Source organism: Entelurus aequoreus, linkage group LG11 (assembly GCF_033978785.1).
Source record: "Entelurus aequoreus isolate RoL-2023_Sb linkage group LG11, RoL_Eaeq_v1.1, whole genome shotgun sequence".
In the NCBI taxonomy this organism is placed as follows: domain Eukaryota; kingdom Metazoa; phylum Chordata; class Actinopteri; order Syngnathiformes; family Syngnathidae; genus Entelurus; species Entelurus aequoreus.
The window spans coordinates 33728050-33749678 of record NC_084741.1 but is presented as its reverse complement, the minus strand read 5'-3'; the positions used below and the strand labels follow the sequence as shown (position 1 = coordinate 33749678).

Genomic DNA, 21629 nt, shown 5'->3' with positions numbered 1-21629 from the left:
AGACAGACAAACCAACTGCAGCGATTACATAAGAGCAGTAAAATAAATAAACTACTCCTACATTAAAGTTAAAGTTAAAGTACCAATGATTGTCACACACACACTAGGTGTGGTGAAATTTGTCCTCTGCATTTGACCCATCCCCTTGATCACCCCCTGGGAGCAGTGGGCAGCAGCGTAGCCGCGCCCGGGAATCATTTTTGGTGATACATGGACAATAAACAACAACTAAAAACTAACGACAAACACATACTCTCCAACAGTATTTACAAAATGCCTGCAAGGCATGCTGGGTAGTCCAGCAGCAGATTCCCCCAACACTACAATATACTATATATATAATAATATAATATTAGCAATGTTGTGGCAAATTTTGCAAAAAAATTATTCTGAAGTCATGTACTTTTGAAAATGAATATGCTAATGAAGCTGGCAAGTGTTCAGAGTTTGACAACATTTTGAATATTGCTTTTTTTAAGTCTATAAAATGTACAACCTAATGAATCATTTGCTGCTTTTTCTTTGTTTTTAGAACCACACTGGCTGAGCGGTTTAAAACTATACATTTCATGAAATTAATTGCTATCTAATATTTATTTTATTATCAGGCGACTGAATGCGTAATGCTGGTGCCAGCAAGACAGTGAGTGGTTCATTAAGACCAGGGGTGTCAAACGTGTTTTTATTATTTTAGGATTTTGCCTATCATTCACAATCCTGATGTAAGACAAGAACACATATGTTTTTCTTTTTTATGCATTCTAACTAGTAAATAAATGCAGTGATGGGCAGTAACAAGCTACATAAAGCTAAGCTACGTAGCTTAACTACATTTTCCAGTAGCTTGGCGGTAGCTTAGCTACTTTTTTAACAAGTAGCTTTTCCTGTAGCTTAGCTACTTTTAGAGCTATGTAGTGAGCGAGGTAGCTTACATCAAAGCTACAAGCTACAAAGAGAGAAAATGAACTGTGAATCCAGGCCAAAAAAATCTGGAGAAAATACAATGACCTAGATGAATGAGAACATCCATACATACGGAGAAAATCCATGATGTTTTGGTTGGTGTTCGTATGTTGAGTCACAATTGGCTAAGGTTAGGACAAAACATTACAAACTGGCCAATCAGAGACAATATAAGGCGGGTCATCGAAATTAGTCAGCAAAATCACAACAGTCACGCACTCATTTTACATGATGACAAGGGAGTCAGAGACAGAAGGACGCTCCAAGCTGACCATTAAAAATAAAACATACTTTAAAATGGCAGAAGAATTATCTCTCGCAGATTAGATTTTTTCTTAAATTATGAAGATGACGTGCAGAAAACCCACAATAATGCATGTCCTTGGCCGTATTTAGACAAATATGTGTGTATAGGGAAAACAATGCCCAAAACCTTAGTTTTTAGTTGTTTACTCTGTAAACCAAAATCATAACTGTTCTCTTCATCTATGATGTCCAACACAAATCTAGGAACACACGTTAAGGTGAGTTGAGTTCATGAAAAGTCATGAAAAGTTTTACTGCACATAACCATTACCAACTGTTCCCAAACAACACACAAGTCATTGTTTTTTTGTCAAGATATAGATAGATGTTGTTTTTTACTTTAGGTAGAGAAAATAAATAACATTATAGGGGTGGGTCAAAGAAAAGGCAAACTAAATAAATACACATAGTGGGGTACGGGGACCCCTAGAGGTAGTTGTAGGGTGTCCCCAGCTAAATGAGAGATAGTTAATAGTAATGAACCTTTATTGGGTTCATTTGTACACTTTCAGTTACATTAACGTTGATATTATACAGTACATGTGGGCCCATAGATACTGTGTAAATGCCGTTAAATGTAGATTTGATGTAGCAAGCTACTTTTGCCATGTAGCTTGTAGTGTAGCTTGCTACAATTCTCCGGGGATGGCTTCCCTGTAGCTTAGGTACATTTAATCGAGAGTAACTTTGTGAGTGTGAATGTTGTCTATCAGTGTTGGGCCTGCAATGAGGTGGTGTCTTGTCCAGGGTGTACTGGGTGCAACTGGGATAGGCTCCAGCACCCTCAGCGATCCCGAAAAGGGACAAGCGGTAGAAAATGGATGGATGGATGGAACTTGTAGCTTAGCTTACTACATTTTTCAAGTACAAACCCCGTTTCCATATGAGTTGGGAAATTGTGTTAGATGTAAATATAAACGGAATACGTTTGGGAACTGAGGAGACACTTTTTTTAAGCTTCTCAGGTGGAATTCTTTCCCATTCTTGCTTGATGTACAGCTTAAGTTGTTCAACAGTCCGGGGGTCTCCGCTGTGGTATTTTAGGCTTCATAATGCGCCACACATTTTCAATGGGAGACAGGTCTGGACTACAGGCAGGCCACTCTAGTACCCGCACTCTTTTACTATGAAGCCACGTTGATGTAACACGTGGCTTGGCATTGTCTTGCTGAAATAAGCAGGGGCGTCCATGGTAACGTTGCTTGGATGGCAACATATGTTGCTCCAAAACCTGTATGTACCTTTCAGCATTAATGGTGCCTTCACAGATGTGTAAGTTACCCATGTCTTGGGCACTAATACACCCCCATACCATCACACATGCTGGCTTTTCAACTTTGCACCTATAACAATCCGGATGGTTCTTTTCCTCTTTGGTCCGGAGGACACGACGTCCACAGTTTCCAAAAACAATTTGAAATGTGGACTCGTCAGACCACAGAACACTTTTCCACTTTGTATCAGTCCATCTTAGATGAGCTCAGGCCCAGCGAAGCCGACGGCGTTTCTGGGTGTTGTTGATAAACGGTTTTCGCCTTGCATAGGAGAGTTTTAACTTGCATTTACAGATGTAGCGACCAACTGTAGTTACTGACAGTGGGTTTCTGAAGTGTTCCTGAGCCCATGTGGTGATATCCTTTACACACTGATGTCGCTTGTTGATGCAGTACAGCCTGAGGGATCGAAGGTCACAGGCTTAGCTGCTTACGTGCAGTGATTTCTCCAGATTTTCTGAACCCTTTGATGATATTACGGACCGTAGATGGTGAAATCCCTAAATTCCTTGCAATATTTGGTTGAGAAAGGTGTTTCTTAAACTGTTCAACAATTTGCTCACGCATTTGTTGACAAAGTGGTGACCCTCGCCCCATCCTTGTTTGTGAATGACTGAGCATTTCATGGAATCTACTTTTATACCCAATCATGGCACCCACCTGTTCCCAATTTGCCTGTTCACCTGTGGGATGTTCCAAATAAGTGTTTGATGAGCATTCCTCAACTTTATCAGTATTTATTGCCACCTTTCCCAACTTCTTTGTCACGTGTTGCTGGTATCAAATTCTAAAGTTAATGATTATTTGCACAAAAAAAAATGTTTATCAGTTTGAACATCAAATATGTTGCCTTTGTAGCATATTCAACTGAATATGGGTTGAAAATGATGTGCAAATCATTGTATTCCGTTTATATTTACATCTAACACAATTTCCCAACTCATATGGAAATGGGGTTTGTAGCTTGCCCATCACTGAATAAACGCTAGCAAGAGTCCGCTTACAATGGAGCCTATGGGAGTAGCTCTATTCTGCCAATAAAGCGCTTAAAAACATCCAAACACCTCCATCAAGGTTTTATACAGTATATGTATGTGAGTATATGTAATGTAGTAACAGGTGCATTCATAATAACATGTAATATTTGCGTATTTTGCTCATTTTAAGCATATGGCGTCACATTAATTTAATCGGCGCATCACAACGTTCACTTTTTCCTTCAACAACATCACTGATTATTAGTCACTGCAGGCCTCATGACAGTCAAACATCACTTACTGTACAATGTCTGTTCTCACTGGGATGCCGACTGTTAGGAGGTGGACATATTCCGGAACCCTTGCGAAGGGTTAAAAAAAAGGGTGGGTGCAAACCAGCGTCTTTCTCACCATCTCTGGGTCTAAATTGGCTGTTCAAGTTTACCAACTTCTCAGTTCATGTCCACATCCTTTTACTATCAAGGTGAGAGGCATTATTTATGATCTAGAATGAAGTTTCATGAGCTCCGAGGCGAGAAAGCAGCTCAGCAGCTGGGGATGTTAATACAGCAGCATAAGGAAGTTGCCTCTCTCTGGTCAGTGCGCCGCTAAATGTAGGTTCCTAACATTAGCCCTTATAATAACAATATCTGTAATACTGGGTAATATTCAGGTCATGGTCAGGTTTCATGGTCGGAATAAATGCAATGGGCGCAACGACGTCATGGCTCCCATTGGCTTCATTGTAAAGTGGACTTTTATTTACATCTATTTACAAGTTACAATGTATTTAAAAAATACATATGTGTTCTTGTCTCTCATAAGGAATGTGAATTATAGGCAAAATTCCCAAAAAAGTACAGTACCCCTTTAAAGACCACTTCGCCATTATGGCCACTTGTAACGACGAACATGTATGAATATGAGCATATGATAGCCTCGTTAAACAATTTGCGTGGGCAATTGTGTTTTATTGTTATTGTTCACGAACAGATTGATGGATAACTTGCTTTGACATTGTAAGTCACGGTGACAAGCAGATGTTCAAGTATTTACCAATTGAACACAAAAATGCTTGGAATATCCTGTTGCACGATCAGATAATACTCAAAATTGTATGTAAATATTTTCTGTCAAAACTGAAAGAATAAATATATTTACCTCAAAAGGGCTTTTTTGACGCACATTTCCAGCCACAAAACGATGTGGGCCAGACTCGGTGCCCCGCTAACTGGACTCGACATCTGTGATCTGGATAGCCAAGTTGGTAGAGCATCAGGCTACTTAATTCAAGTCCCTGTTCAGGTGTGTGTTTTCAGGACAGTAGTATTTTCTAAGGACCTGCTTTCGAACTGGATAGGGTGCACTCACAAGTACAAACGTACAAGAGTCTCAAACTGAAATTTGCCTAAGGGCGTCTGGAAATAAAATCCGGGAGAGGATGGGTTGCACAAAGTACTCACTTCACAATCCTATTTTAACCCCACGACTAAATTTGCTAACTACTTCTACCACTTTATATCATACATGTAAAACAGATTGTACACATTGTATATTTTCACACTGTTTGGGGCTGGACAATTAATCAAATTGTAATCTCAACATTGATTTTGGCCTCTTACGATCATTAAAATATTATAATAGTAAAAAATGTTAATGGGACGCGCAAAATGCATGCAAATTGCATGCAAATTGCTGAGCTGCTGAAAGTGATGAGTGAGCGTATGAGTGGAAAAAAAGAGCACGCCTATAGAAGTTTGGGATGTTACTGTGTTTGTTACTTTTTATTTGATACAGCGCTAGTATGCCTAATCACCCATGCATCCATTTTCTACCGCTTGTCCCTCTTGGGGTCAAAGGGGTGCTGGAGCCTATCCCAGCTGCACTCGGGTGGAAGGCGGGGTACACCCTGGACAAGTCGCCACCTCATCGCGGGGCCAACACAGATAGACAGACAACATTCACACTCACATTCACACACTAGGGACCATTTAGTGTTGCCAATCAACCTATCCCCAGGTGCATGTCTTTGGAGGCGGGAGGAAGCCGGAGTACCCGGAGGGAACCCGCGCAGTCACGGGGAGAACATGCAAACTCCACACACAAAGACCCAGTAATCACTAAACTCAACAAAAACATAAGGTCATATGATTGTAATGGTAATGTAACCGCAGACGGAATCACAGAATAGGCCAATAAAACAGAATCCGCAGTTGAATGCAGAATATCACAGAAATGTGAGTGAAATGTGAGGAGAAGGAACATTTATTTGAGGAAATAATGTGTCTGGGAACGCTCGTTCATCCCTGGAACACTCAACCGCTCTGTCGTGAACTAAACAATATCGAAACAACCACTTGAAAAACAGACTAAACAACAAAATTAAAGCTAGCAAGAGCAATCCATATAACCACAACACATCTCATCTGCTTGAACAACATCATCGATGAAAGTAAACAGGACAGCTTGAGGCTGTCTCTTTTTTTAAACAGCCTCAAGTCCTCTCCATACTCGTCTAGCTCAGAACAGCAGCACACTTCCCCCCTTCACAATAAGACAGCTGTGCACATCCGGTTTGACTGCGCAAACAAAATAAAGGTTTCAAAAAAGTTCTTGACACAAGCATAATGTACTTAAGCACTTGTTGATACGTTTACAAAATTATAATGCTTTGACTTAAAATACTAGTCATAATTGTCCAAACTTGTATTGCACCAATAAATGTGAGGATTTTTGCATTTAATTAACAAACATTGAAATGTAATGGGTTTTTTTCATACTGCTATAGTAATTTCAATTTGTTGTTGTTATTATTGTTATTACTTTACTTGTTGTTTATTGATTACTAATTTATATTGCATTTTTCTTTTGAATCATATTTAAAGTTGAGTTTTGGTGGTACAATACATACTTGTTTTCTAACTAATAATAATTGTGTTATTAGTCGTGATTTCAATATCGTTCAAAATAATTGTGATTATTATTTTTGCCGTAATCGTCCAGCCCTACAGTTAAGCCCTACAGAGACGCTTATAGGAAGTTGTTCTTTATGTGTCCCATGAGTGTTTGTTGTGCTGTCATTTTTGTGTTTGCACCATTACTGCAGTCAGCATGTAGTGGGATTCGAGATTGCCATAATATAATAGCCACCCGTGGTGCACAGGCTACAATTACACGAAAAGATGATGTAAAGCAGAGGGCCACAAAATATGGGCTTGCGGGTCACAGATGGACAGCGGGCTGCAAATTTGAGACCCCTGTTTTTGAGTCTAGCACTCTAGCACATTTGGCCGGTGTGAGTGCACTAGTTAAAGTTAAAGTACCAATGATTGTCACACACACACGAGGTGTGGCGAAATTATCCTCTGCATTTGACCCATCACCCTTGATCACCACCCCCTGGGAGGTGAGGTGAGCAGTGAGCAGCAGCGGTGGCCGCACCCGGGAATAATTTTTGGTGATTTAACCCCCAATTCCAACCCTTGATGCTGAGTGTCAAGCAGGGAGGTAATGGGTACCATTTTTATAGTCTTTGGTATGACTCGGCCGGGGTTTGAACTCACAATCTACCGATTTCAGGGCGGACACTCTAACCACTAGGCCACTGAGTAGTCTAGTTCAGTATACACCCATTTTGTACAATTGGAACAGGTGGGTCAGGGTACGAAACTATTGGTCATGCATGATACGTAAACATACACACTAAACAATGTTGGGTTAAAAAATAACCCAATTTTAACCCAACTGCTGGTTCAGAAAAGGACAAACCCCTTAATTAATTTTTTCAATCCAACTTTTGCGTTGAATTATTTAACCCAAAAGATGAGTTATGCTAACTCAATGTTGGTTGATTCATAACCCAACTATCGCACATTTGTAGTTATTTCCCCATATTTCTGCACAATAACTCAGATATGGTAACACTAGTGAGCAGTAGAGAATATGAAGTGATTTTTGGCCCAGGACGTATTTTGCTCTATTCATTATTGAAATGTTTTTTGTCACCTTATGTTGTATGTTTTTATATGAGATTTCCAGTTCATTTGATCATCTATTAATACTCCCAAAAATCTTGTTTCTTTTACCCTTAAAGATTGATTGCTCTTCATAAAAATAACTCCAAAATGTAACCCAACACTAGCAACTCATGAATTGGGTTATAAAAATAACCCAGCATTTTTTTGTGTGTACAGCAGACAAGTCATAGTATGACCAAACAAGCTGATCATAACCACCACCTTTCTTAAGAAAAAAATAAATAAATCCAAAAAAGTCAAAAACAATGACACACGCGAGTACATTCTTGAATGTCATAAAGACTTGCCATTTTATTATAGCATTTAAACTAAAACTGTTGTATTCAGGCATTATACCTCTATTCATGGAAAGTATTACAATATAAAATAAAGAAAATGTCCACACTGTTTGAGTGATGATCTGCTTTGTAGATAAAGTACAGTTTAAAAGGTTACTAGTCATATAAATAAAATACATGTACTGTAAGTTAAATTCTCCTTTCCTTTTGTCAAAGTGTAGCTCTTGTTTTGTAGTGATGAAATTTAGAGACCCTTGGACTAGGCCAAGATAAACAAACATTCTCAGTCAAAAATGCTCATTAGAATAAAAAAATATGACAATTATTACTATGATGAACCAGGTCTTGGGTTCGGGACACACTTAAGTGCACAAATCCTGCTGCTGATCTAAATAGAACAATGGACAATTATTTAATTTCATCAAGGTTATATAAATTGAACATATTGTTGTCAATATGTGAAAGTTAAACTGGTTTTACAACAAAGTGGGTTCATTTGGACCGTTCCAGTCTTGTTAATGTTGACTTTCTGTTAAGTTAAAGTTAGTTTTTAGGAAACAGGTGCGAAGCATTTAGGTTGACATTGCTGAAATATAAGTAATTCCTATGACATCTAGCACAAATGGCAGATTTGTATTTATTTATTTAATCGGCATTAGAATTATAAAGGGGTTCATGGACATGGTTCTTCTTGTGTAAGTGGGCCCACAACGATTGGCAACGATAGACCTACAAACCCTCCATCCCAGAGCATAAATAGCTCATTTGGCAGAGCATCATGGCGGCTTTTAATCTGAGGGTCTAGGTTTCAAGTCCTTGTTCAAGAAGTGCTCTTTTAGAACAGTCGTGGACTCTCTGCTTGGGAACAAGATCATCTAAAGCAGTGGTCCCCAACCACCGGGCCGCAGAAGAATTTTTTTTTTTTTAAATATATATATTTATTTTTATTTTTTTTTTATTAAATCAACATAAATAACACAAGATACACTTACAATTAGTACACCAACCCAAAAAACCTGGACATGTTTCAAACATTGGCGGGGTTTTTGTGTGAGACTGAGCCTGCGCCTTCATTCCCCAAGCTGCTGCACGATCACCTGTCTGTGCTTTTAAAGGAGTTTGAGTAGTACTTCCCAACTTCAAAAGACCCACGAACTGCCAGGAATGGGTCCGCGACCCATTTGTCAACAAAGCAGATGAATCCAGCTTGTCTGTGCAAGAAGAAGATCAAATGCTGGAGATCGCAAATGACGGCAGCCTTAAAAGTGAATTTCAGACAAAAACTCTGCCTGTTTTCTGGATTAAAGTCATGGCAGAATACCCCGAGATCGCCACCACAGCACTGAAAACACTGTTGCCATTTCCAACATCCTATCTGTGTGAAGCGGGATTTTCTGCAGTGACAGCCACCAAAACAAAACAACGTAGCAGACTGGACATACGCAACACACTTGGGGTGTCTTTGTCTCCCATTACTCCCAGTTGGGACCGTCTCGTTGCAGAGAAACAAGCTCAGGGCTCCCATTGATTTAGCGTTACGGTGAGTTAAAAATCTCATGCACTTTATATTTGTTTTTAATGTTGTATCTGCATCTTATTTTGAAGGCATGTAAACGTTACCATAGCAACCAAAATCAGAGCGCGTTTGGGCAGAGGGAGGGGAGGGGAGGGAGAGGAGGAGCTTGTGAGTCGACTCGGGCACACAAACATGCAGGAGGCTTATCTGACGGTTCAAACTGACAACTTTATTTCAGCTGTTGAAAAATAACATTCATAATGAAAGTAGTGTGGAATTGCTAATTCTTGTCATTTATATATTTTTCCACGTGATTTTTTTATTTATGTAATGGGCAGAGAGGAAGTTACCAGAGACGTTGATGTTATACTGATGTTATGTTGTTGGCGCAATGTGCTAATAAAGGTCCATATGAGTACACAGTGGATTCACGTTTATTATTTTACTTTTTTCTGCCGGTGTTGTGCCTGAAAACGCACCCCTGCCATAGAATGCACCCCCTGACGCGGGAGCGCGCTTACGTCACTCGCTTACGTCACTGGCCGCGGGACAAATTATCAAGCGTTGGGTCCGCAGCTACAAAAAGGTTGGGGACCACTGATCTAAAGTCATACTTGCACAAGGCTGGTCTAAGGTCTGTCAACTTGCAAGTTAATGATAACTGCCACCATTTTTTTTTTTGGCATGGCCTGGCACGGCACAACACACTACCTCACCCGCAATATTCCTGTGCGTAATAAAGACTCGTTATTTAAGTTGTGCCTTCAAATTGCTACTCTCACTGATGATAAATGACAACCGCCCCTTTGCACAACATAAAGACTCAGAACGACTCAAAATGAGACTAGAAGTAATGCGCAAAGTCAGAAAAAACAGTAACATAGCTGTTTAAAAGAAATGTGCATTTTGGGGAAAACTCGCCCATCCAACACATGAATTGCATGTTGTTACCTTCACCAGGAGTTTATGTAATCGTTGCCATTGGTTAGTTAGTTAGTTAGTTAGTTAGTTAGTTGGTTAGTTAGTTAGTTAGTTAGTTAGTTAGTTAGTTAGCTGGTTAGTTAGTTCGTTAGCTCGTTAGTTAGTTAGTTAGTTAGTTAGTTAGTTAGTTAGTTAGTTAGTTAGTTAGTTAGTTAGTTAGTTAGTTAGTTAGCTAGCAAATGTTATGGCCACATTTTCATGAAACTTTCCAAAATGGGATACAGAATAACTGGTTAGATTTGGGGCCTGATCCGAAACAGTTCTACCACGTTCATATATGTTTACGTTTCTGTGTGATTATTAGTGGCCCCGCAGAGATCAAGACGGTGGATGACTTAAAAGAGTGTTCACTCCATTTATTTCATTCCACTGTACATAGCACAAGAAGTTATGGGCGGATTTAAATCTAATCTTCAGGAAATGTCCAAAACGGGTTAAAGAACAACTCATTACAGTATATTTTGGGGCTGATCTGGATCATTTCTACTACGGTACGAGCTTTAGCTTCAGTGTGTTTATCATTGGATGACTGACAAGAGGTTCCACTCTGTTTCTTTCATTCCGCGATAGATAGCTCAAAAAGTTATTGGCACATTTTGATACAACTTTCAGGAAATGTCATGAATGGATAAGGACCTGCATCTGGAATCAATACTTTTTTTACTATTAAGAGGTTTTTTTGCCTGGCGGGGGTCTGCGCTCTCAGAGTTTTTTTTCTAGTTATTACTATCAGTGCACTCAGTCAGATCTTTCAGACTATAAATACAAAAAAGCAACTACAAACCCTAAAACCAGTGAAGTTGGCACATTGTGTAAATCGTAAATAAAAACAGAATACAATGATTGCAAATCCTTTTCAACTTATAAACAATTGAATACACTGCAAAGACAAGATACTTAACTTTCGAACTGGAAAACGTTATTTTTTCCAAATATTAGCTCATTTGGAGTTTGATGTTTCAAAAAAGTGGCAAAGTGGCAAAAAAGACTGAGAAAGTTGAAAAATGCTCATCAAACACTTATTTGTAACATCCCACAGGTAAACAGGCTAATTGGGAACAGGTGGGAGCCATGATTGGGTATAAAAGCAGCTTCCATGAAATGCTCAGTCATTCACAAACAAGGATGGGGCGAGGGTCACCACTTTGTGAACAAATGCGTGAGCAAACTGTCCAACAATTTCAGAACAACATTCCTCAACGAGCTAATGCAAGGAATTTAGGGATTCCACCATCTACAGTCCGTACTATCATCAAAAGGTTCAGAGAATCTGGAGAAATCACTGCAAGTAACATTGAATGCCTGTGACCTTCGATCCCTCAGGCGGTAGGTACTGCATCAAAAAGCGACGTCAGTGTGTAAAGGATATCACCACATGGGCAGAGGAACACTTCAGAAAACCACTGCCAGTCACTACAGTCCATCGCTACATCTGTAAGTGCAAGTTAAAACTCTACTATGCAAAGCGAAAGCCATTTATCAACAACACCCAGAAAGGCTGCCTGCTTTGCTGGGCTTGAGCTCATCTAAGATGGACTGATGCAAAGTGGAAAAGTGTTCTGTGGTCTGACGAGTCCACATTTCAAATTGTTTTTGGAAACTGTGGACATCGTGTCCTCCGGACCAAAGAGGAAAAGAGCCATCCGGATTGTTGTATGTGCAAAGTTCAAAAGCCAGCATCTGTGATGGTAAGGGGGTGTATTAGTGCCCAAGGCATGGGTAACTTACAAATCTGTGAAGGCACCATTAATGCTGAAAGGTACATACAGGTTTTGGAGCAACATATGTTGCCATCCAAGCAACGTTATTATGGACGCCCCTGCTTATTTCAGCAAGACAATGCCAAGCCACGTGTTACAACAGCGTGGCTTCATAGTAAAAGAGTGCGGGTACTAGACTGACCTGCCTGTAGTCCAGACCTGTCTCCCATTGAAAATGTGTGGCACATTATGAAGTGTAAAATACGACAACGGAGACCCCCGGACTGTTGAACAACTTAAGCTGTACATCAAGCAAGAATGGGAAAAACTTCCACCTGAAAAGCTTCAAAAATTGGTCTCCTCCGTTCCCAAACGTTTACTGAGTGTTGTTAAAAGGAAAGGCCATGTAACACAGTGGTAAAAATGCCCCTGTGCCAACTTGTTTGCAATGTGTTGCTGCCATTCAATTCTAAGTTAATGATTATTTGCAAAAAAAAAAAAGTTTCTCAGTTCGAACATTAAATACCTTGTCTTTGCAGTCTAATCAATTGTAAATAAGTTGAAAAGGTTTTGCAAATCATTGTATTCTGTTTTTATTTACGAATTACACAATGTGCCAACTTCACTGGTTTTGGGTTTAGTACATAAGATTATTAAAACATGTATTATACAAAACTGATAAATATTTTCTTTATAGAGCCAACACAACAATTTATAATTATTTTACCTTCCAGCATAATTGCACCAGCACCAGATGTCACGTGTACACTACTTAAATGTGCTCTTTTTTTAATGGCTACAGACTATTTCCTCAAGCACAGTCAAAACATTCAAATATTGTGTTATGCTAAGCAATGCTGTTTTCCCAACAAGCTGTGCTTCATGACCGAGCCTGCAGAACAGGGTCTGGACAGGGTCTCTCTGTCAGGGCACCAACGTGCCCCTGGCTGGTCTCTCTTTCTGTCACCAGGTCACTGTGGGCCCCGTGAAAACTCACCTGGTCCACTTTGACACAACAAACAAACTGAGCTAAAGATGACAAGTTTCATGCTCCCTTTCCATTCGAACTTGTTCTGGTTTTTGTAACTTCTTGAACATGTTATAATTGATCACAGTTACTGTTGCCGAAAGCAAAACTATAAAGGCTACAAATCTTGACCCTCATGATGTTAGGATGAAACATTTGTCTTTCTGTATTTTAAACAGTCGGCTCAGCATATTTGTTAGGAAATTGAAACCATATGAGGCTTAAACTTGTGAAATAATTAATTGTGTAAATTACCCAATGGCTTTTACACTTCTCAAATCAGTGCTAAATGTCCTTTGCTCGGAAAGGGCACTTGGCTCTAATTTAATATAGATGTTTGAATTTAGCAGAGGAAATTTGGTTACACTTTACATTAACTATAACCTTATGTCTGCACAAGGGAAGGATTAAGGGTCCCGAGTTCAGTTTCAAGAAAGACTGAGGGAATGATTTCTCCAGGTTGAGCGCATATTTGAATTTCAACAGCACATCAAGGGAACGGGTGGCTGGGGTGCAAAAGGCGTACGGGGTTAAAGCAAGCGAAAACATGCACGACAATTCAAACCCACCAGTTCCCCGCAGCCTGGGCCTTTGACAGCGCAGGTTCAAGGTAGGATCACAGCAATCCCCCGGGGCAGGAAACATGGTCCTCTTATAGACCATGTCTGCCCAGAACCCCAGCTCTTGGACTGAGACAAAGACATTGACTAAACCTACACCTCAATAGATGGCTGTTGATAGTTTTGATGCTGTAATTTTTCTACAAGTAAACAACTGAACGAACAAAACTCTTCACTCAACCATGGACTGATGATATTTAACCTCGTTCTATGCATTTAGACCTTAACGAGAAGAGGATGGATTTACCTTAGACACATGTAACAACCATCAAGACATCAGCGGACGGACTGCAGGTCACATTTCAAGTGCAGCTGGATAGTCATCAAGTTAATTACTTGATGTGAGAAGTATGCTAAGGATTAGTTCTGCATAAAAGTACTAAGTAGGGTATTCTATATGAAACTTTACCAACAATAGGTATACTTTTGGTATTTTAAATATGGGCAAAACATATTTCTGTATTATCATTATATATATATACAGTGTTGATGTTAAATACATAATCAATATAATGCCCAATGTTTTCCCTCACAAAAAGTCAGAAAAGAACAGTCTTAGGTTTTAGAGATTTATACAGGCAAACCAGTCAGTGGCTCCAAAACGACTTCTCCTCAAAAGAGTCAAAGGCTGCTTTTTTCTGTCACTCACACACCCTGGTTGAGACCTCAAAGGTTGTTAGCAAGTTAGCAAACAACAGAGGATGTTGCCCATTTTCAGATCACGCTGATCAATGAATCGGCTGCATCAAACAATAATAGCAGCTGAGAATTAGGATGTGCTTCTGTATTGTTCCCAAGGAGAGCAAGTAACAGTCTCGGGTGAGCAAAAAGTCCAAATACACTCCAAAAAACGAGTTTTCATGAGTAAGGAAGGCCCCACATGTATTATAGGCTATAGATTGTGCTGTGAAACGTTTGAAAGCGGATAGGAGAAGACACTACAGAGTCTGGATAGCTCAGTCGGTAGAGCATCAGACTTTTAATCTGAGGGTCCAGGGTTCAAGTCCCTGTTCAGGCGGTGTTCTTATAGCTGTTGCGCTTTGGTTAGTATGTTACAATCTAAAATGTATTTCACAATATACACGTGAAACTCAAAAAATGTTAATATTGTGCCAAGGTTTGTTTGTTCCAGCAATTATATTTATAGGGTGAAACTAATATATGACAAAGGCTCATGACTTGCAGCGCAAGATATTTCAAACCTTCTTTTGATATCAATTTGATGATTATGGCTTACAGTCTATAAAAACCTTGAATTGAAAATCACACAAAAGTTTGGGATTTCAAGAACTGTAAGCCATGATCATCAAAATTATAACAAATGAAGGCTTGACATATCTCACTTTGCATGCAACAAGTTTAATTCACATATTACTTTCATATTGGAAGTTGAATTGCTGACATGAACAGACTTTTGCATGAGATTGACATTGTTTTGGGTTTCACCTGTAAGGACACAATTTATAAGAGAATAATTTTCAAGCATTTTCTATTCAGGTCATTATTTGTTTTAAATTGTTTTACAAACAAATGTTGAATACAAATAATTCAAATTTGGCCCAAACCCGTTAAAGTGACTAAGCAAGAAATTACATGTTTATGAGCTACTTTTCTTATTCCATTTCAGCGTGTTAAAATTCTTTTAAAAAAATGGTGATTGAACAAAAGCTCAATGTAGAGCAGACTTATCCGGATCATTGCTAATCTTTTGTTTTAGCACTGCTGTCTTGTTGAAGGACATGAATGTATTAACAACAACAGTAAATATTTGTCTTTAGAATTTGTTTTGACGAAACAACTCAAAAGTAATGCACAAGTTGTCACATGGGTACAGTGATATTGTGTCACGACAAAATACTGTACCTATAGTTTGAACATAATTTGCTCAACGCTGGTACATGACGAATAGATGCACCATCAAACTCAATTCTGTAGGTTCGATTCCCCGTTGTCTTTAGCAAGGCACCAACTATATTATGAAAAAAAAACTGTCACTAAGGAAAACAAGAGAACATTTTTCAAAGTGCTGTAAACATGCAGTGTGTGGAATATAAATATAAAAGTCAGCAGCAGCTTTCTCTTAAACCGTTACTTTAATTAATGTGATTTTTTTTATAAGACCACGCATCCCAGACGATCTTGAAGCAATGTCATCCATACCCTGATCCCACAAATGTAAGAAGTCTACTAAGTGCCAAATAAATGATGGAGTCATCAAGCTTAAAGCTTTTATATGAGGCGTTTGATTACTATAAATAATTAAAGGGGCACACATATACGCGTATGCACGATCATTTATTACAACAGCAAGTGCTTATTGATAGCGTGCCACATAAAAATAATGACAATGGGGACTAATCAAATGATTGGTGCCTTAAGATGTGTGTTTTATTTCCCTCGTCAGCACAAATTGCTTAAAGTAACCATGCATCAACAACCTCAAGCATCGACCAAGATGCAGAATGACGTAATGATGTCCACAATGCAACTCAAACGATAACGAGGGTGTGTATTTATTACTAAAAAAAAATTAAAAAAAATAAAATAAAAAAAAGCTTTACTGTGTTTCTTTACTGTAGTACAGTAATTGGCGGGCTGCAGCGGTGCGTCCTGCACGGAGCACGCCGGTTCTGCCTATCCCGAGATGGGACGATGGGACGGGCATGACAACGACAACCGCGCCGTCAACAAAACATATGAAAAATGAGGAGTCCACTACAGTCAACACATTGTGCAATTATCCGTGGGTAGGCATTCAATCGAGCGTGTGATAAATTCCTGCACACTTAACAAACTTAACCGTCAACACCGAAGCCAGCGGCATTTAAAATGATAAATATCGTGCAGCGGCGAGAAAGAAAAGACAACAAAACATCGCTGTTGCATTTAACAACATTGTTTTTAAAAGTCGCGATGGTTCGGCGTCCCGCTGCACGCTCGCATGCACTCTCTCCCCCTTTTTTCAACTCACCCAACAAGTGTAGAAAATGTGAAGCAGTCGCTCAGAAGAAACCACGCTGGACTGAGGAAATATTACAATACGTTCTATTTAGAGAAGCATGACGTCACCCCCCGGGTGACGTCACGTGGGATTCCTGAAGTTCTAAATCATTGCGGTCCCGCTATGAGGCGGCGGGATGGGCGGGGCTTGCGGAGTAGCACACGCCCAGAGGGGGAGGGACCTGGTCGGGAGTGGGTGTGGTCCAAAGGCTGGAGCTCCAGCACCGGCCAATCATGCATGATGCAAACAGTGGGACTGGATGGATCAGTACACACTACATCCTATTAAACTACTTCAATCAAAGTCCCAATAAATTTGAGACTTTAGCTAATGAAGCTATATCATATCTATAAATAGAATGAGCTCTTAAACCGGAGCAAATGCTAGCGGCTAAATTGGGGCCCCAAAAATAATTTTATTTGAAGTCCCGCCTCCCATTATACCTTTTTTCACACTTTTTTATTTATGTGAAACGACTTTTGTTCTGCCCTCACTATATGTGTTGAGGTTATACAGCTAGGCAGACAGCTAACAAACAATCCAAGACGTCTAATAAAGTTCCAAAGCTGATGAATCCATTTAGGCCAGTGGTTCTTAACCTTGTTGGAGGTACCGAACCCCACTAGTTTCATATGCACATTCACCGAACCCTTCTTTAGTCAAAAATAAAAAATAAAAAAATTTTCAAATTCAAGACAAAGTTACCGTATTTTCCGCACTATAAGGCGCACCTAAAAACCTCAAATTTTCTCAAAAGCTGGCAGTGCGCCTTATAATCCGGTGCGCCTTATATATGGACCAATATTGAGCCACAACAGGTCTCGCAACTACGGGATGCATAAAGTAACCCCAGCCTCTACTGTAGCGTCTATTCTATGCGCCTTATAATGCGGTGCGCCTTATATATGAACACAGTTTTAAAATAGGCCATTCATTGAAGGTGTGCCTTATAATCCGGTGCGCCTTATGGTGCGGAAAATACGATAATTTACACTGTTTCTTATAGGGACATGTGCTTCAATATACAAACTTTGCTATTTACGAACCAATTAGGTTTGTACATTGAGGTTCCACTGTATATGTTATGTTAAGCTCCTTCTCACCCAGAAAATTGTAGAATCCGAAGTGCGCCCAAACAGACAAAGCTGACTATCTCTTTCTTCTCCATCTAAAGTGAGCTAGCTGACGTCCATAGGCCATTCATTGAAGGTGCGCCTTATAATCCGGTGCGCCTTATAGTGCGGAAAATACGGTATATGTTTTTTTACTGGTGCACAAAATGACCGTGCATGAGCATCACCTTGTTCAAAGAACAAAACCAACACAGTGCATGAACTCACAACAAATTAAACACCTGCAAATCAGATGGAAATTAGAGGGAACATTGTTTGGGGGTATCCATAATATGCCGATAGGGAGAAGTTTTTATTTTCACGATGAGTTGGGTGTGTCTTTACCTGCGCGGCAGAGGCTCTGCCGAACCGCTGAAGCCGACTCACCGAACCCCTAGGGTTCAATCGAACCCAGGTTAAGAACCACTGATATTGTTGTTGATCTTGCTTTGTCTTTTCCTATCTTTACTTTTGTCTTGCACTGGACTTTTTCTTTTTTTTTTGTAAAACTGAAATACACACAATGACAAATGTATAAGCTATGTGATTCAAATAACATGCTGAAATGTAATACACAATATGTAAATATTAGCTTTACACAAATATACAGCATTATCATCAAACAAATACTGCTGAGTGTTGAAACTATTTCGATGGTGGAAATATATGACTGGCAGCCATTTTAAGTCCTCAAAACATCCATTGAAACAGTGCACAAAAATCGTTTTTCAATAAACGTCTTACTATCAAATGTAACCACTTTCCACCTTAATATTGAGTTACATAAACAAGTTAAACAGACTTATCTTTTCCAAGGCTTGTAAGAGCTAACACAACTTGTCTACTTCTCATTGTCTCATGAACTGAACTGACATCGTCAACCCGGAAGTGCCCAAACTAATGGCGCGTAGTATTCTCCTACCGCTACAAGGTGTCAGTAAGAGTCTACAATCAAATAGGCATAACAACTTTTATACACATTTTAAAATCAGACTTGAATTTATTTTATGCATGTTTTGTACTTAAACTAATTATTTAGCATACTGTTATGCTAAAGGTTTTAAGTGTTGTTCTATGCTCGTACAACACTTAAAACCTTTAGCATATCAGTATGTGGAATTACAATACGAAGGTCCTGGGTTCGATCCTGGGCTCGGGATCTTTCTGTGTGGAGTTTGAATGTTCTCCTCGTGACTGTGTGGGTTCCCTCCAGATACTCCAGCTTCTTCCCACCTCCAAAAACATGCACCTGGGGATAGGTTGATTTGCAACACTAAATTGGCCCTATAGTGTGTAAATGTCAGTGTGAATTTTTGTCTGTCTATCTGTGTTGGCCTTGTGATGAGGGGGCGACTTGTCCAGGGTGTACCCCACCTTCCGTCCGATTGCAGCTGAGATAGGCTCCGCACCCCCCGTTGACCCCGAAAGGGACAAGCGGTAGAAAATGGATGGATGGATGAATTAACCAAAGAAATCCAACAAAGCACCAATATGATTCAGCTTAAGAGACTGTTCAAACTACAAGTGTTCACAAAGTACACAGAACAAGAATTATGATGAATATCTTGAACCATTTTTTTTGTTTGTTTTGTTTTGTTTTGTTTTTTTGCTGTTGTTTTTTTCATTGAGACAAAGATAATGTATGTATTTAACATTTGTTTACTTACTATGGTATATTATATTATTATTTGTTTATTATTTATTTGTTCACTGTTATATTACAGTCAGAGAACAAGGAAATAGGATAAAATTGCTACGGTATGAAAATGGGTAGGATTAAATAAGTTCAGCTTCTTCCTGCTGCTTTTCGGATGTGCTGTAATGAAACAACTGGAAAGATGTGATGAATTACATTGTATTGTATGCATGTTAAAAAAAAAACTCAAGCTGAACTGAACTGAATTGAATTCAAACTTTACAATAATGACTTTTTTTTACTGCAAAATACATTTAAAGAAAATATTAATTAAAACATACATTTCGACACCAACTTCACCCAGAATTCAAATGCACTGCACCACGAGAGCTACAGAAAATGAGGAAATTTGCCATTATATTTGTATCAGTTACAAAGCGGAAAGAGGCTAGGAATACTGTAAAGGTAAACTTTTACAAGAAGCGCCCTGTCATTCATTAGTTGACATTTTCCATGTGCTTCTTGATTCAAAAAAGGGCCCCCAAAGGATCGCAGGGCCCTATGTACAGCATATGTTCTGCGTTTATAGTGTCAATAACTATCTTGACACATTCAGAATAAACAGTTACTATTCTGTCCCCTATGGATGGCCTGACATAAAATAATTGAGAACCACTTGTTACGTTTCAATTTGGGTATTGTGTTTGTCGTGAGGTATATTGCAAGTCAAATGTATTTTTTAAATGTACTGTATCTATTAACAACAATAAAGAAATAGTGCATCAGGGAAGTGCACAAGAAGCACAGGGAAAGCACCTCCAGGTACAAAACAAAGAGCAAGGATGCACCTGGGGATAGGTTGATCGGCAACACTAAATTGGCCCTCGTGTGTGAATGTGAGTGTGAATGTTGTCTGTCTATCTGTGTTGGCCCTGCGATGAGGTGGCAACTTGTCCAGGGTGTACCCCACCTTCCGCCCGAGTGCAGCTGGTATAGGCTGCAGCGACCCCGAGAGGGACAAGCGGTAGAAAATGGATGGCTGGATAAAACTAATAACTTTCATGTGATAATCATGACACCACTGATTTAAAGCGGACACCGGATGATTCTAATCTACATCCAACACACTTTCTTGTAGTCTATGTAATATATATTGGATATGCTTTGGTGTACATTTTGCTCCTATAGTCCCCTTTATAATCTGCTTTCTGAATCTGTCTGCAAACAGTTCATTTGTGTTTGTAGGCGTTCCCATTCGATTGCAAATGAAACCCTCCACTCCACGCCCTCTCCAAAAGTATCAGAATGTATCTTTTGAAAACATACACTGTTAAATATATTTATTAAAGACAAACATCACCATTTTTTTTTCAGTCACGGTCAAAAATAAACTTCATAAACAGTATACATAATCATCGGTCACAACATTTCACTGCATGTTGCACATCAATGTTATTGAGTGTGTTATTGATGGAAGAGATCCTACTTTCTCTTGTGTTTCCTCAAACCAAGTAGTAACGTTGTAATAGTGCCGTCTTTTTTGTCTGAGTTTACTTACTGGTTCAAAACAAAACCTTATAAAATGTTGTGCACAAATAAACACGGGAATATTTATTTTATGTCGGGAGTGCGAGAGATGACCTTAAAGGCCTCGTTTACACTGCACAACAAATCATATTTTTTGCCCTAAAGTTACACAAATCTGGATTTTTTTGGCCAGGCTAAACGTTCCAAAGTGCTTCAAATCTAATCTTTTCGCATCAGATTTGGGCCACATCAGGAGGTAGTCTGAATCCGATTGGAACCTGATCTTTTCGAATGTGACTTCAGTCTAAACGGCAATGCGACCTGAATGTGACTTTTACGTAATCTTTGGGAGATCTACGTCATTCGTGTGCGTGAGGAAAGACGCAGCCTGCCAGCATAAGTAAATACACAATCACAACATCCGGTTTTGGTGAGCAAAGTATTATTTCGGCGACCAAATTTTCGGTGCAACATAATAGACTCTACATATATATATATATATATATATATATATATATATATATATATATATATATATATATATATATATATATATATATATATATATATATATATATATATATATATATATATATATATATTAGGGGTGTGGGAAAAAATTGATTCTAATTCGAATCGCAATTCTCACGTTGTGCGATTCAGAATCGATTTTC

At 39.1% G+C, this 21629-nt stretch overlaps 1 protein-coding gene and 1 non-coding gene across 2 annotated transcripts in view; one reads left to right on the top strand and one right to left on the bottom strand.

Moving 5' to 3' along the window:
- The window catches only part of creb5b (cAMP responsive element binding protein 5b), a 161995-nt gene extending 145249 nt beyond the window's left edge, over window positions 1-16746 (bottom strand). The window contains exon 1 of the mRNA XM_062063041.1: window positions 16651-16746. The gene's annotated coding sequence lies outside the window, so the exon portion shown is untranslated. The remainder of the gene's footprint in view (window positions 1-16650) is intronic.
- trnak-uuu (transfer RNA lysine (anticodon UUU)) lies at window positions 14625-14697 on the top strand. The gene has a single exon. It is a non-coding gene; the product is annotated as a tRNA-Lys (tRNA).
- Window positions 16747-21629: the final 4883 nt, after the last annotated feature.